Here is an 18,472-nt window from a genome sequence, read left to right as displayed (position 1 = left end):
TTTAAAACCTTAAAGGGTATTTTGTTATATGTATCTTAAAGCTAAAGTACTTCTTGTTTCTATAATTTTAAATGACATAGGACTGTTTTTTATACGAAATATAGTGTTAAGACTTATTGTACAAAATTTAGTTGTAAAAAAAAAATTTCAGAAAACATTTAAAATGTTTCGTTATTTCAAATGTACAAACAAAACCAGTTATTCTTTTTTTTTTATACAACTACAGTTTTTAAATATATTACATCTATATAACAACTAAAAGATAAATAATATATATTTTCAAAATTATTATTGTTTTTACTATACTTTATATCAAAATAATGATTAATTTACAATCTAAATAAGTTGTTTATATAATTTATTTTTTTCAAAAGCTGTTAAAAAATTAAAATGTTTTGTAATTTTTCATATTGCAATTATCGAAATGAATAAGTGAGTTTGTAACAACTTACAAATAAAAATAGTCTTGATTGTTTTCGGTGGGATCGATAACATTTAAAAACAAGCTTGAACTTAAAAAAAAAAACTTCAAATCTTTGCAACAATATTTTTAAATTTTACGTCACTCATTACTTTAGAGAAGATGATTGCAAAATAAAAAAATGAATGAAACAGCATTTACTTTCTCTTTATGCTAAAACAAGTGTTTTTCTGCACTAATAAAAAAACAATTGTAATGAATTGATTAAATGTTATTTTTATTGATCTTAATTATCATGGATTATTGGTGATTTGCTTGAACTAGTTATTTTTGTTACGTAAATTTCTATTTTAAGAGAACAATTTTAAACATACTTTGTTAAAATGTTTCTGTAGATATTAAGACCTTCAGACCGTATTCAATAAAAAGATAAAGTATTTTATCTTTAGAACTAAGAACCTAATTTCGTAACCACTATTGAAATAAAATAAAAAAAAATCATTTATTAATTTTATTATTTAAAATCCTATTTAAATAATAAACTTATATCTAGAAAAAAAAAACTTCTTTTGTTCAAGCTATATAAAGATAGTAAAAAAATAACGTAACTATATCTTGTTTAAAGCTTTTTAACATATATTATTAAAGTAGTAAAAAAACTACACAGACTAATGTTACTTGAACTACCAAAACTGGACAAGTTACAGTATGTTATAGCTTTAAAAATTATCTTAGCACAGTTAAAAAATTTAAACTAAAATTTGCCAAACAAAATAAAAATTTGTAAACTTTAATTAATTATCATCTTCTTTCTCAATAGTGTTTAGAAGTTAGACTGCTTATACATGTTTACACATAGATAGTCATAAAAAGCTAAGTTAAATTTCACTTTTTTTGTTATTGATAATTTAGATATTTTTATTGACATTATTTATTAAATATTATAATTTTTAGTTTTTAACAATGATGACTAATACGTTTATTTCACTGCAGTTAATATTATATTAGTTTATTATTCAATGTTTAGTTTAATACAACTTTAACTGATTTAAATGTTTTTGTGCCTATCTGGTTTAAATAAGTAATTAACTTTAGTATAAATATTTATTTTCTCTACGCCTTATCGTGCATAGTATTATATTTTTGTAGTGTTTTTTAAACTCGTTTTAAATATACAGGCTAAAAAACGCAAATTTAAACTAAATATATATTTTGTTAGAAAAATTAAGAACTAAGTAAATTATTGTGTACTAATGAGTAATTAAAACTGTATCATAATTTTAAAACTTTTATTTCTGTCTTCTAGACTTATTTAAGCATGCTAAACTAATCCTTATTTACTGTTACGAAATTCTTTTATTTTTCGTAAACTTCAACTTTTTTTCAATTAATGTTACGGCTTATACAAAATGATAGGTAAAACTTGTCTAAAAGTTTAAAAAGATTAGAACATCGGAACTCGAATAAAACTAAATAAAAAGAAAATTTTTGTTTAAATCTTTAGATCCTTAAACTTATAAATTGGAATAGATGTCAGATCTTTTTTCATGGTAACTGTTAATTATTTTAGTTATATTTTGTTTCATAACTTATTTAGATATTAAATACACTTTTTTTAAATTTGCTAATATTGTCAGTAATCTGATGCTTATTTACTAATTATTTTTTTTAATATAGAATATTTTTATGTAAAATTTAAAATAAAAGTTTGCCTTTTAATCATTATTTACGTAAAACTTGTAGATTTTTATCAGGTCCTATTATTAGATTAAAGCTGTATTAGAAACAGCTTATAAATAAAAAATATAAATCAAAACGCAATGTCTATGCATAATAAAAATTGTGCTCTAATATTATTATAGCATTCAACATTTTTTTTATGATTATATCGCATGTTACGTCACTAAACGTTTGACAGTGCAGTACTAACAAGTTACAACATCGCATACAATAAATCGTATGTAACATTATTTTAAAGTAATTTCTTAACTTTAGTTAGTTTGTGGTATCAATTGAGTGTTATTACTTTACATAAAAATATTAGCAGTACCTTTGATCGATCAGAACAAAATATAACTTAAGTCTACAAGTAATGAAATTAAGTAAACATTTTTCGACAATAGGTTTAGAACATTATTTCACATTTAAAGCTTTATTTTTTTAAATTTCTTTTTTAAAGTAAAATAATTTTGTGTTCTTTTAGTTTTTAAAACCAGTAAACAATTTTAGGTAACAATGTAATTATTTACTTATTTTTTATATATTTTAGTTTTAGATCTAAATAATTTTTTTTTACTTTATTTTATACTTTTCAGGACTTAAAATTTATTTATTAGTACTTTTGAAAAAATATAAACATAGTGAAATATTACTTTTAATTGTTTTTGCATACTAATAGAAAATATTAAAAATTATTGTAAAATAAATGTTTGCAATTCGAATTGTTTTATTGGTAAAACACGCTTACCCATATAGAACTTAAAACAAATAAGTAAAAATTAAATAAAAACTCTTAGTGAGCAATAAACTTTAAAAGGCTTAATAAGCTGTTTAGGATGTAAACCTAGCTAAAATGTTTTAGCATTTAAACACCAGTCTAAACATCAACTTTATATCTAAACAATACTTATCATTTAAACTAAAATTCTTAAACATTAATCTTACAGTCGTTCTTTCTCTGACCTACACGAAAAAATTCTAATTGCACCAATAATATGCGTTTGTTACATTTTTTATGAAACGTTCGACAAAAAAATTTACCCGTGATTAACTTTAGTTTCTCGTTGGCTCATTTGGGTGCTTTAAGAGTTCGCTTCCATGTATGGTCCTTGTTTTATAGCTCTGAACAATCTGTAGATAATTAACTTAGTTAAAAGTTAATTTAGGACTAAAAAATAGCAATATAAGCATTTTTCTTATATAGCTTAAAAAAACGTATCATAACATGAAATGTGAAAAGCTGTGTTTACAATCAAATATTTTAGTTTAAAATAAATTTATTCTTTTCTAACAAGTAATTCGATTGATTCTAAAAAACTACTAAATTACAAAACCTCAATATTTCAAATTAAAATACAATAAATCGTTGAAAATAAGTCAATCTGCAGTTTAAATATTATTAAACAATATTATTAAACCTATGTCAATTTCAAATGGTAAAACAAGGTTGTTGGTTTAATTTATTAAACTTGCAATAAATTGTATAAAAACCCAGTTTATAAACTTAATTTATAAAACTCACGTAAGAAATTTATAAACTATAAGTATTAGCATAACTTACAAAAAAGAAATGGAGAATTTTCCTAAATGATAACTATTTGTGTGCTAACATTCAAATACACCGTTGAACAATTTTCAAAGAGCATTTTACATGTTACGTCACTAATTACTTAAGAGTTAAAAAGGAACTTTTATAGCAAATGTTTAAAGTTATTTGTTCAATTTAAAAAAATATTATTTTACAAATGCTTTAAAAATTTAGTAGTTTTAAAACTAAATGTAAACACATAAACATTGCTATTATTTGTTCTAAAGCTAGACTCATAACTAGTCTAGAGAAAATTTATATTTTCATTTTATTCACACTTTTTATTAAAATAAAAACTATTATTTCTATTTTTCATCTCCTCGTTATGTGTCTTTAAGTTTAAGTTATAAGTTAAAATTTTAAGATTTTGATGCCTAAATTATCTTTTTGACAATAACTGGCTATAACTATTACAAAATTACTATTTTAATCTATAAATTTTAAATTAAATTGAACTATTTTTTGTTTTAAATAAAGTAAACTTTTTAAGTTATTCCTATTTTTCATCTCCTCGTTATGTGTCTTTAAGTCTACATGGCCTAGGTTTTGATGCCTAAATCCATCTTTTTGACAATAACTGGCTATTACTATTACAAAATTACTATTTTAATCTATAAATTTTAAATTAAATTGAACTATTTTTTGTTTTAAACAAAGTAAACTTTTTAAGTTATTCCTATTTTTCATCTCCTCATATGTGTCTTTAAGTCTACATGGCCTAGGTTTTGATGCCTAAATCCATCTTTTTGACAATAACTTGCAATATTTACAAGTAAGATAAATCACAAGTAGCAAGTTTAAATATTAATAAATAACAAATTATTTTGAACTAAGCTTTAATATAAACGACTTTAAATATTTTTAAGATTAAAAAAGAATCAAACGTTTTTGTTTACAAAACGAACTTGTTAGTTAAAATAACTTATTAAAATAACCACAAACTTTTAATATTATACATCAATATTTTTAGATACAATGTGAAATATATAAATAAATTCAAACATAAAGACTTTTAAACATAAAATATATTCTTTTTTTTAGTACTTGTTATGAATTAATTATACAACTATACACTTGTTAAAATTGTATTAACTTATTCTTTTTAATCTTAGATTAAAAAAGTTACATAAAACTTTAATCCTTTATCAAATATAGATTAAAGAATTGAACTGATATATTTTTTAAAATTAATAAACCACTATAAAATTTATAAACTTACTTTAACACAACAGATACAAAACATATTTTTGATACGTTTAAAAAAAATATAAAATACAAAAATCTTCATATTGTAATCAAAATGCTTGTAGAAAAATAAACTTTACAATAACGTTTAAAAACAAGTTAAAACAAACTTTATATTTTACATAGCTGTCTGAAAAAACTTTCAAAGAGTTTTTTTCTTGAAGTACTTATCTGGAAACTTTTGTAACAAACTGAACTTCAGATTGATTGACTTTGTTGATAGCTTTGAGAAATTAGCTCTTAGGGTTGAGATATATCTAAACATTAAATGCTACCGTGTCAATTGAAAAAAAAACTGTCCAGATTGACCTTTAACTGTCTGAAAAATCCTAATTTTTTTTTATATCATTGAAATAAGACTAATTTTTTAAATGTTTTTTAATGTTTTTTTTACAAAGCTAGTTATAAAATAAAACATTTTTAAAACTAGCCAGCAAAATCTTATTCAAATCTAAAAAACCATCTGTTATGACATTATTAACAAACCTATAAGAGTCTTTAGTTTTTCACAGATAAAAAAAACTATACTGAGTCAGCCTGAGTTCAAAAGTAAAACTGTAAATATCTTACAGTTATTAATGATACTTTGAAAGTGTGGTAATAATTTACAATTTAAATCCTTCAACTTTGCTAAAAAATGCAATAAAAACTTTTACTGAACTAAGCATTTATTAAATCTTTAAAACAAGTTTTAATTAAAAAATAAAATTCTAAAATATAAAAAGTAAACTATAATTTGTTTTTATTATTCTAGTTACAATTTCTTATTATTGAAATTTTCAGTTTGTCTTCTTGTTGCAAGCTATTTGTCTAAATGTTTATTTTTTCTGATATAATAGATTCTAATCTCATGATAAAACTTTAGGAAATAATATTTTCATCATTGTTTCAAAAATTTTCTATTTTTTTATACTTGTCAACCACAGAGATTTAATCTTAAAACATTCAACTCAGAGAGTCAATTTGATTTCAAACAAAAGTGAATTCTTCATGTTAGTTTAATTTGAATTTTATCTACTTTAAAATCCATCTTAATATATACCTTCTACCTGTATTTGCTCTTTTGTAACACAAAAAATATAAATTTCAAAAAATTTTAAGTTCTTTTTGACTCACTACAATCATTTCAATAGTACAAGATCCTCTCTCACACTTACTTTTTTATTTTCTCTCATCATTTAAACCAAATCTACAGCTTTAAAATGGATTTTTTTACAATAGCTTGCTATTTAATAACAAAAAGCTACACTAACCTATTTGTATACAATTTAGATGTATTCATTTTGTTCAAAATTTATGACTCTAAAAGTGCTAGAGAGTACCGTAAATGTCTAAAATTTATCTATCAGGAGTGCAAAACTAACTAATATAAACGAATACTTAAAGCTAAATAAATAAGGTCTTAAAATCGTAATAATCGAAAGAAAAGCGAGTTTTTTCGCACAAATGTTTACGTTTTTATAGGTTTGCAGAAACATGCCTGGTACGCTCTAGAAAAGATCGTCAATAAATTGATTCAAACTAGCATTCAAAATTTGTCAATTTACTTTAGTTTTCAGTTAAACGCAAAATAAAACAACGTCAAAATTTCCTTTTGAAGATAAAAAAGTTTTTTTAGTTCTTTTTAAAACAAATCTCGTTTAAGCATTACTTTCTGTTAAAAACTAATTAAAATTTTTAAGCAACTGTGTTATTAATAGATTAAAAACACTAATAATGCTTTGCTACTGGAGACCCAAATATACAATACTAGACACTTTTAACGAGATTTTAAGAAATTATACGTCACTCATTGCTTTACTGTGCGAAATTAAGAGGTGTTACACTAGTGATTACATATATATTCACCAAATTTTGAATATATCTCCATAAACTAATAGACAATTTATTTGTAGTAAAATACTTTTAACAAACTACAAAATTAACAAATTGAAAACATATACAAAGCTAAAATAAGAAGTGTAGATTTTTTGAAAATATGTATAATAAAATGCCATCTTACAACAAACCTTAATTGTTTTTTATAGTTCTGTAAACAAACATCTTTTATTAATGATTCTGTAATTTCGAGCATCAAAAAAATTAACTGAATTAAGTGCATTTGATAGTAGAAATATGTAATTTAGCAAAAGTTGGTTAATGCTAATTGGTTTTATAGTGTTCTTTTGCTAATCTGTTAAACAAAAAATTAAAATAAACTAAAATATTGAATCTATTACTAAAAGTAAAACAGAATAACAACTATTAAGCATTTAAACAATTTCGTCTTTTACATTGCTTATTTATAATGTATAGTACTAATAAATATTAGCTTATGTTTAACAACAGTAATTTTAATTAAGTTTATTATAAAAGCCAAATTATTATAGCCTAAGTTGTAACTATTTAAAGTGTTTTATTACTCTATTAAAGTAATTTTATTTTATATAGTTGCTATTTTGATTATTATAAGCAGCCTGTAATAATATAATATTTAAATTGTTGTTTCAAAAAATTTTATGTTTATAAAAATAACGTGAGCTAACAATGATAAACTGAACATTAAAAATATTATATTATGATAAAAATGCATCTATAAAAACAAAAAAAAATTTTTTATATTAGTTAAGCTACTTTAAATTGTAATAAATTTAAATAAACACGATGTACAACTAACTTGAATATTGTTATTTCTAAATATGCAAAAAAAAAATTCAATACCTAAAGTTGTATTTTAAAAAGTTGATTGATTCGATGGTTGTTTTGCTTACAACCTCTTTAAAATAAGGACTTAGTTTAGACAGGAGCATAGAACAAGTATTACTTGTGACTGTACAAAATTCTGCACAAAAAAACATGACTTTGAGTTCGTTTCAAAAATAATTTAGTTGTTTAACATCAATCGTTTTTAATAACAGTAAATTAATATAAAAATAAATATATGTTTAAAACATCATATCTAATAAATGCATATGTGCTTTTAACGTTATTCGTTTTTCAAAAATTCTTATTTCAAATGTTTTTCGATAATTTTAAGATTTTATTTATTGCTTATCTTGACTGAGTTGCTACCTCTTTAAATACTTCTTATGCTTAAAGGGTAATTTTGTAACATAAATTGAAAAAGCTTGAATTTTGCAAGTAGTTTTTTTGTTTAAGTAATTTTTGATAATGCAGTACAATATCTTCTAAGAGTGTATAATCAGATTTAATATCATCACCTTACAAAAAAATGGAGTATTGAAAATTTTATCTATATGTGTAACTAATGCTTAAATATATAAAATTGCACTCAAAAAAAAGACTTTTACATGAAAATTTTCACCAATTATTATCAACTTTAGTTTAGTTATTAAATGTTTTACTTAGTTTGTAAATGTAAGTACTTTGTACGTTTTTATCACTACTTTTGAAGTTAAAAAAAACTGAATGAAACTAAAAATATCATTATTACCTGACTTTGACCATTCTTACATTAAATTGCCATCCTTCAAATGAAAAAAATTGAAAGCATGAATTTCCTTAATTTTTATAAGCAAAAAATCTATCTAAACACAACAAAACACATAAATTTCCCTAAAAAAATTAAACACATATAACTTTCTTTTAAAGGAGTGAGATTATTTTATTGACTTCATTAATTGTTTTACAGTTTTAATTATAACCCGTCTACTGGTGTAGTTTTATATTTTAAAATGATGTTTTATAGTAGTTTTGTTAGTAACAATTAATTGTTTTAGGGTTTATAACCTAATAAGTTAAGAGTAAATTTTTTGAACATTCGTTATCACTTATTTGTGTACTTGTTTTGACAATGTTTATTTGGAACTAATTTAAATAAAATTTAGTCATCTTAAAGCAATAAATAAAACTTACTTCTGAAAAACATAAACATATTTAACATTTATTCTAAGACTAGATTTATTACTATTTAATAAAAAGTAACTATTTAAAATAGTCATATTGTTTAATAAGGAGTATTAGTTTAATTTAACAAAAACTAAAACAATTATTATATTTAATAAGAGTTTTTATTCAACTATATCAAAGCTTTTTATTATTTTTTAAACCTATTTTTGAAACAATATAATAAAACTAACATTTTATACTTATAAAACAGCTATAATATTTGTTTAAATTTTATGATAAAAATTTAAATAAACTTAACGTCTTATCATTTTTTTTTCTGTTCTTTCTTATTATCATTGTGCAACTTTAAATATTTAAAAAACAAATCATTCTAAACAATTACAATTTTAGTCAATAAATCTTAAAAGTTAAGTAATTACAAATTTGTACGATATTAGTACTTATTCAAGCTTTGTTTTTAACAGCTTTTATATTATGGAAATATTTATACAAAAACTAGTATAACATTAACGATAATTTATCTTAATTTGGAAATTGTTTAAAAATTTTTAATCAGCGTTTCAAATGTTACGTCACTTATCGTTTTACAGCGCATGAGCACATAAAACTAAACCACAGTTTATTTATTTTTTGTTTAAAACTTGGCTTTATATTTTGCCTAACTTTTTTTCTAGTAGCTTTCATTTGATATATAGTATAGAATTTACATTTATATTTAGTATCAATACTATACAAATGATTTGTTTTATAAAAGCTAAGTAATTAAGTGCAATATAGAAAAAAAATATTTTGTAAAACTCTTAATGTTATTATAAGAGAGACAAAGTATTTTGATTTGGTTATTGGTTTATAAAAGTGTTCTAAATAAACTTCAAATGGGTATTAGAATTTTATATTGTATGATTTAATTTTTAGAAAACAAATGAAGATTTTCAACTACTAGAGGAGAAATATTGTATTTATTTATTTAAGATTTTATTAATCAAACTGAGTTTCAAACTAATTTTTACCACTAATTTAAGTTCATTTTTTTTAAACATTTTTCTTAAATCTCACTAGAAGAAAAAAGAAGCCTACATATAGGCTATTTTTTTATTATTATTTTTATTAGTATAATGATTTCGAATGTCAACTTGAAATGTAGTGAAGTTTTGTACTTTATTTATCAATTAAACCTAAGTTTATATGATTTGGCTGTAGATTTCCAGCTTAGTTTAGTATTTTTTCTACTGACTTGTTTATATATTTCAACTTGTTTAGCAAACTAAGTTTAGCTCAAAAAAAGACTGTCATTGATTAAAAATATATAAAAATTGAAGTTTTTATTCAAAAGACTTATAATAGTTAAGTATAATTAATTCATAATTTTAATTATTATTAGTTGTATTTTTTAATCTTGCTTGATCATTACAGCATTTAGAAAAGAAAATTTATTTGTTTCACAGTATTAAAAATAAGTGCCAAAACTAAAAGCTTTTAGAAATTACTTTAATACGAGTATCTATTTCGTAAAAATTAATTTGAAAATATAATTTAGCTGTAATGGAAACAGCTTACAAATAAAAATATAAAACAAGATACTTATGACATCTATAAAAAAAACTCTATTTTTTAAATACAGTGTTACTTATTTTTAGCCTACATTTGAGAAGTTACGTCATTCAACGCCTTGTAGTGCACGCATAAAAAACGCTGAATAAGCGCTTTTTTAAACTTGAAATTCGAACATCAAACTTAAAAGTTTTAGGTGAAGTAAATATCACATTAGTGTTGCTTTTGATATGTTTTACAAAGTTATACTTATACAAATTTTATATACAGATAGTGATTACATTTCTTTAGAAAAATAATTATGAGTATTCTAAAGATATCAATTTCAGTGTAATAAAAGAGTTTTTATCCTAAAAGAACAGTTAATTGAACTTTTTATTACCTTGATATTATCACCAAATGCTTGACCATAACTTAAAGTGAAAGTTAAGATGAAGTTGTTTTAAATAAATTTTAGTAAGAAATTCAAAACTATTTGTTTTATTTTTACTTATTTGCAGTTAATCGCAGAATATTATTACTTGTGTTTCAAAACATAAATAATTGCTAATATAGTACAACTCTTAATTCAAACGAATACATAAACTAATCTGTGTTGATAATTACTAAAAAAATTATAACTTTGGTATGTTACAAGAGAATATTGAAAGTAAAGGAAGTTTTCGTATAATTATTACACAAACATATTTAACGAATATTTCTTTTGTTACAGCACTAAACACATGACAGTGCAAAGTTTAATGACTTAAAATAAACATAATATAAGTTAGAGCATAGTTTCAAGTATTCGCCAAAAAATAAAAGCTTGATTTTAAATAAGTACTTAGTTAAATGTTAAACCTTTTGTTTAGAAAATATGTTTTAATTTTTTTTTAAACATTTAGTAATGAATGCTTTTGTGATAGATTTTATGTTACTTTAAATCAAAAAAAAATTGTAAATTAACAAAGACTATATTTTTAAAACATGAAAAATAATTAGTTTTTAAGTAAAATGCTAATCGTGTGTTAAATTACCTTCGTTATAAGTAAAATTATACTAAATTATAATTTAAAACTATTAAGAGTTTTTGTAAAGACCATTTTTAAACTTCGTTTTAGGTTATTAATAAATGAAAATTATTTTCAATTCGATTGTAGTAATTCAGAATGAAAATTGATTTAATTTTTTTTTTTAGTGTCATTACAGGTGAAACTATGATCCAAAGTAAAAATGAGTGTTTTACATGTGCGAACGTTACAGCTTTAAGAAAAATTTTCACCAGGGCTAACCTAACAATAGTTAATTTTTTCCTTTAGATTAAAGGGCTTTCTTATTTAGTTTGTTAAAGTTAATATAAAGCATATTTTTAAATACATACTTTTTTTTCTGAGTTTTGGTTTTTCAATAAATTTAATATTATGCTGTAATATAAAACTACATTTTAATTATATTTTCTGGCATATAAAAGAGTTACAAGACAGTTCAAACTTTAAGAAAAGTGTTTAAGAAACCATACATCTAAAAATAGTATATGTTTGAAAAAGAAAAGAAAATAGTTATAGATTAATTAAAAACACTATGATAATAAAACTACCTAAAACAAATAAAAATTAAAATTGAAGTTTAAAAGTTATAATAAAATACTATATTTAAAAACAAAATTTAGCAATTATTCAAAAAATTATTAGAAATATAAAAAATCATTTTTATGGTCTGTAGGTACTTTTTAGACCTATAACCTATCTTTATTTTTTTACAAAAGAGTAAAATTTTAGAGATATGGCCCTTAAATTTTTTTTTGTACATATTTAAATAATCAGAAATTGAATTTTCCAAATTTGAACTAGCATGCCCCTTGTAAAATCATGGGCGGATATTCAAAACACAGGTAGATAATGTACCAACTTTTTTACTATGCAAAAATAGTAAAGAAAAAACATTAAAAACAGCAAAATTGAAAAGATTTAGTTTTCTGTTAAAATATTTAAATATATTTTTACATGGTAACTTTTTAAAGATATAGGTGAAACCAGCGATAGTTAAATGGTCTACATTACTAGGATATAAGACTAATTAAATAGAAACTGTGACCTCAAATAAGCACTACCTAGTCAAAAAATAATAGTTTGGCATAAAAATTAATGAATTAACCGACTTTTTTGAATTTTTTTCAAAATAGTTTTGTTGTACTTAGATTAACCATGTTTAATTCATTCTATTGTTCGTTTAATAAAATAAAAATTCGAAGTTTTAATTATTATTTTTTTCGACTAAATTTTGTAATTTTTTCGTACTTTACACGTGTTGCTACCTTTTAAAATGCGTATCTTATCGAGTAATAAGGTATATGTAAACAAAAATAAAACAATTCAAAAGTAAAGCGAATATGTTTAACACAAAAGCTTATAGATTAACTTTTTATTAGCTACCAAAAGCTAATAAAAATATTAAAAACTTTAAAAAAATACATAAATACGAATTGTTTATATTTTCTGTCTAAGATATGTTGTTAATATTTTAAATTAACTTGAACTGTATTTCTTTAAAAAAGTGGTATATGAGTAGCCTTAAGTATATAAGTAAGGGTGACTAAGCAGATACAGGTAGTTAAATCAGTACTACCACATTTGAAATAATAATTTGACCAATTTAGAATGTCAGCTGACTTTGTTTGATACATATATTTATACTTTATTATTTAGATGTTTATGTTGTACTTTAATTTAGTAATAAAATATTGTTTCTGTTCGTTTAAAAAAAGAATTAAAACATCTTCAAATTATTTTTTTTCCACAAAGCTAAAAGATTTAGTTCGTACTTTACCCGTTTGCTGTTGATTTACGTAATGTTCTACAATTTGTTACATTTTTGCAGTATAATAAAAACTAGTTGTGTTAAAAACATCTTACAAATACAAACGTTTACAACTATTACAGGTAAGTAAATATGTTGGTTATTAAAACTTATACAAAGTTAAATGGATCATTAAACTTATTAAGGCCGATTTGATATGTTAGCTCATTAAGCAATTGAAAAAGTAAAGTAATTTAAAGCAACAAATAAAGATTTTATAACACCATTCAGAGTTACATAAGTATTTTAGTCACTATATATTTCATAACTTACACCTTAAACATTATTCATACTTTGTTTACAATTATGACTATATGTAAATGTAAAATAAATATTTTATGCTTTTCTTTGAACATTTGATAAAGTTTAAAAAAGTAAAAAGCATACTATACAACTTTTATGATATTACTTTAGAGTTTCTTCTTTAGTTTATTTATCTTAAATTTGCATAGCCTACTTTATACGTTTTAGTTTTTATTTAAAAAAAAGTATTTTAAATAAGGCTTAAAAAACGCTGCAATTATGAATAAGTTAATTTTAAAATTTACATCAGAGTAAATATCGTTATTAAATTTAGTTTTTCAAGCATCACTTTACAATTAAAAAATTTCGGATTAGCTTTGTAAGTAACAACTTCATAATATTGTGCAAAGAAAAATCAAACAGCTCTATGTAAACCTAAATGTGCTCTCATTTGAAGAATTAATAATCATCTTTATTAACCTTTGCATGAGTAACGTCAATAAACGCTTGACACTTCACGACGAAGTATATTGCATTGAACTTATTAATTAAACATTTTTAACAGCCAAAAATATAAGTATTCATATATTCGTCTTAGAATGATTTTTTTTTTCTTATTATCAGTTTTGTGTGTTTTTTTTTCATTTTATAAATTTTGAGTGTTTCTAGTAATTCAATTTTCTGAAGCGATTGTAGGTATTGCAGTATGATTTTATTTAAAAAATATTTCTTAAAATCAGCTGTGTTAACAACAACTTTTAAATATTTACAATCTTTAATCTTTTGAACGAACTTAATGCTATCATTTAAAATGCCTCATTATCTAAATGAAGCAATAAAAAATCTAAATGTAAATTGATACGCTACGTCACTAAGAAGGTGAGAAAGTAAACTTGACAGCAAACTATGAAACAGTACTCAATAGTCACTTATGTGTTTTGGATAACGTTTAGTCAGTTTTATAGTTAGGCATACGTTTTAAATACCATACTTAATATAACTTAAATTTTTTGTCAATAAAAATAGTTTATAAAACAGAATGCTTTTTTTTTACTTGATTTATGGAAAATGGCAAACAAAAAATAACAACTCGGCTAAAATATTTAACATATGACGTATATACTTTACAAATTTTTAAAACAGCCCAAGTGATATTTTCTTTTCACAATAGAAAGTTTATTATAAAAATAATTAATTTTTTTCATAATTATTTTATCATTAAAAATAATGAATAATTGGTTTTGAAACTACTTTTTTTTTGTGAACTTGTTTTAAACTGTTTTTGTTAGTTTCTTTGATTATAAAAGTATTTATATAAAAGCAAAATAAATTTACTTCCTTATTAAGTATATTAGAAGTTATTTGTTATAATACTTTTATGTTGATAAGAAACTATTAAAATGAAATAAAATGAACAGCCTTATTACAGTATTACTTATTAAGATTTGTAAAAGTTTCTTCATTAGAACTATTCAAATATATTAACATTTTAGGCTATCGATTTTATTTTGTTTAATACATAGTAATCAGCATAAATACAGTTTGCATAAAAAGCTAAAGTAACTCTATCAGCTGGTTTTTTTTAAGTTTTTACTTTTTTTACTTAAAAGTTTTATTCTATTTTTTCGAACTGGTATTTCAGTTCAGTAAAATAATATACCTTGTCATTTTAAACATCAAAACTTTTTATTTCGTTATATCACATAAATGACAGTAAATTAATCTGCAATTAGTAAATACTACACTAATATTTTTATTTTAATAATTTTATGTAGTACACAAAACTTTGATTTTATTTAGTATGCTGTTAAAAATGTGGAAAAACTATTTGTTAGTTTAATTTTACGAATAAAGTGGTTGTTTATTTATGTATTACAACATAAGTAAATTTTCTAACTAGCTGTTTTAATACCAACTTAAAAGTAATATTAAGCATATAATGTCTTTGAATGTCAACCGCAAAATATGAACTGATATGTATTAACATGCATTTTAAATTGCTTAACTAAAAAATACAGTGTGATATTAAAATTAGTTGGAAAGTTGATAGTTAAACTTTCGAGATATGATTAAAAATTATTTGCGTTTTTTCTTTTATCTTTTATAAGATATTTGTTACGTAGGCTTGCCTTGTTTTCCTGATTTACATAAAAAGATTTAATTTTAGCGCATTTATCATTAATTATAAATCTATTTTAAACAACAATCTTTAGTAGATTTTATTATTTCTCTATTAGCTGTATAAAGTTTTGTGTCAAAATGAATTTTGTAATTTGTTATATCTTTAAAACAATTTGAGATTTAAACAAAAGTAATGTCAAAAAGTTTAAGTATACTTCGTCCACGTATCGTCGTTAATTTCGTTTCTTAAAATTAATTTAGTTAAATTAAAATTTTAATTAGCACTTTAAATTAACAGTTTCTTTTGCAAAAGTAAGCACAATTATCAAATTTCTTAATTATTTGTGACGCTAAAGTAGTTTTGATAGTTTGCAATTTTAAAAGTTCTTTTTTTTAGACTATAATTTTTTTTTCAAATTAAATTATGTTAAACAGCTGTCTTAGCAACAACTTATAAATATATAGGTACTTTGCGATAAAGTTGAGTCTCAAAAAAACTTTTATAATCGGAATTACTTTTCCTGAAGAGGATTATTAGATGTTTTTAAAAAGTTTTGCACGGGCTACGTCATTAAAATCATCGTCAATAAAAGTAATCATTAAAATCATTACAGTTTTGTACGAGTTTTTGAAAATCATATTATAAGTATTAATTCGAATTTTTATGTTTCAGCTAAAAGTCATAAGTTTACTTTTATTTGCAGTAAATTGTACATTAAAAAAAAAAATTTTAGTAATTTTATTTAACTTTCATTTAAGCCCTTTGTTTTTGAAATTATTTTTACCTATGTTAATTTTTTAACAATTGTCTTTTGTAATATTTCTTACATTACATTAGATAATTTATTAAAAAATATAAATAATACAGTTTTTTAGTAAATATACAACTATTTTATCGTTAAAATGATCTGTTACCTTTATGTGAAAAGTATATTTTTTAGTAATAATATACCTCATGATAAACAATAAAAAAATTTCTTAAAAAATATAGTGTTAAACTATATATTAATGAGTATCAGTTTATTCTAATTAGTTTGCAATAAACCGTATTAAAATTTATAAAACGAGCTGAACTTTAAACTGCTTAAAATTAGGAAAAGCCTCAAGAAATTTATTACATACTTTGTGTGAATATGTAGTTTTATGTGTGCGGTTTAAAAAAGTATTACGAAAGTTTAACCTTTTATATCGATGAACGCTTTAGAAGTCTAAAGATAAAAGCACTGTTATTTTATTTTTAGTTCAGAAAACAAAACTAAATAAGATTCTCATGAAACTATTGTTTAACTAAAAGTTGTGCATACTTATTTTCATAAAAACTATTGTTGATTTTTTTTTACATCTTCCTTTGAAGCACATTTTTTGAATACTTTAAAAAAGTAATTTAGAGATTTGTTCAAATAAAAATCATCAAGTTTGAGTTATTTTTCTAACTAACTAATCGTTAAATTTTTACCGATAATAATATATTTTCATTGTTTTAATTCGAAAATACCCTATGTAAAATCACTGCAGTTAGTTGAAACATTGAAACTTATAACAAGATTAAACGTTAACAAAGCTCTCTTTTCATTTGCAAGAAGACGCAAGTAAACCTTTTTCTAAATTTACTTTCAAAGCTAAGATTATTTTAATTTTTTGCTTGTTTAGGTAAACGTTGTTATTGCAGTATGATTTTCAGAAACTTGTAAAACTTTTAAACCAGCTGTGTTCGTAACAGCTCACAAATAACAGATAAAGGTAGAAATAGTTACAAAATATTTTTAAATCAGCAGATTTTTCAATAAAACAAAACAATTTTTTTATTTTTAAATTTTTTCAAAATCAATAGTCGTTTCCAGTTTAAAACTATAAAACTATAAAACTGTGTTTTACGAACTTGCTATGTAAGCAACAGCCTACAACAAACATTCAAGAATATAGGATATGCTATTTATTGTACATTGATTACAAATTAAATACTGGCTTTCAGGGGCGTCGCGTGGGGTGTTGCACTGCCGCAACTGCACCACCTTGAAATTTTTTAAGAAAAAAAATAAGTATTTATAACGTTTTCGTTATTTTTTTGAACGAAATATCTTTTAAAACTTCAATTTTGAAAACGACCATTTTGCCCACTTCACTGCCGCAAACTCTTAGCTGACTGCCGCAAATGAATTCAAAAAAGCAAAATTTCTTCAAGAATTACCGCAAAGTTAATATCTTGCGGTAAGTAAGCTAAGTTGAAAATTCCCTAAAACAGGACTTGCTTAAGTATCATCTACAAGCTATTGTAAACATAAAATAAAAACAAAGCAAGCTACTGCAAAGGATTAAACTTGAGTTTATGTACCCACATGATTTTTTAAATTTAACAGATCACTTCTATTAAAAGATTTGTCATAAATTGCATATTTTGAAAAAAAAGATAAAAACCCTAAATCACCAAAGTCTTAAAAATTTGATTTTTTATTTTAATCTGCATACATAAACTTAACTGTAACTGATTATTGTTATCATAAAGTTAGTAAAATAAATAATAAAATTCAAGTTTTGTAAAAAAGAATTAAGAAGTTTATTATAAACTTCTAGTTCACTCTTACAGAAAAATATTTTAGATTTATTTTAAATAAAAAATAGTATTATTGAAACAATCACATATTTAAATAAAGTAAATAGCCTTAATTTAGAAACTGTGATTACTTAGAGTAGTTTAACATTTTAGGAAAATTTAGTCTACCTCTACTTTATATAACTTTTGGTTTAATTTTTTCATAAACAAAGCAAAAATTTTAGATAAAATTGTTGAAACATAGTTGCCTTGCCTCATAATCAGGATAACTTAGAAATGTTAAAAACTGAAGATGACCCAAGATAAATTAAAACAGACCAAATTAGAAAATTATTCAGGCTGACTATAG

This window comes from Thalia democratica, chromosome 1, assembly GCF_965202585.1.
Source record: "Thalia democratica chromosome 1, ktThaDemo2.hap1.1, whole genome shotgun sequence".
Taxonomy (NCBI): Eukaryota; Metazoa; Chordata; class Thaliacea; order Salpida; family Salpidae; genus Thalia; species Thalia democratica.
Note: the sequence above shows the minus strand (reverse complement) of the source record.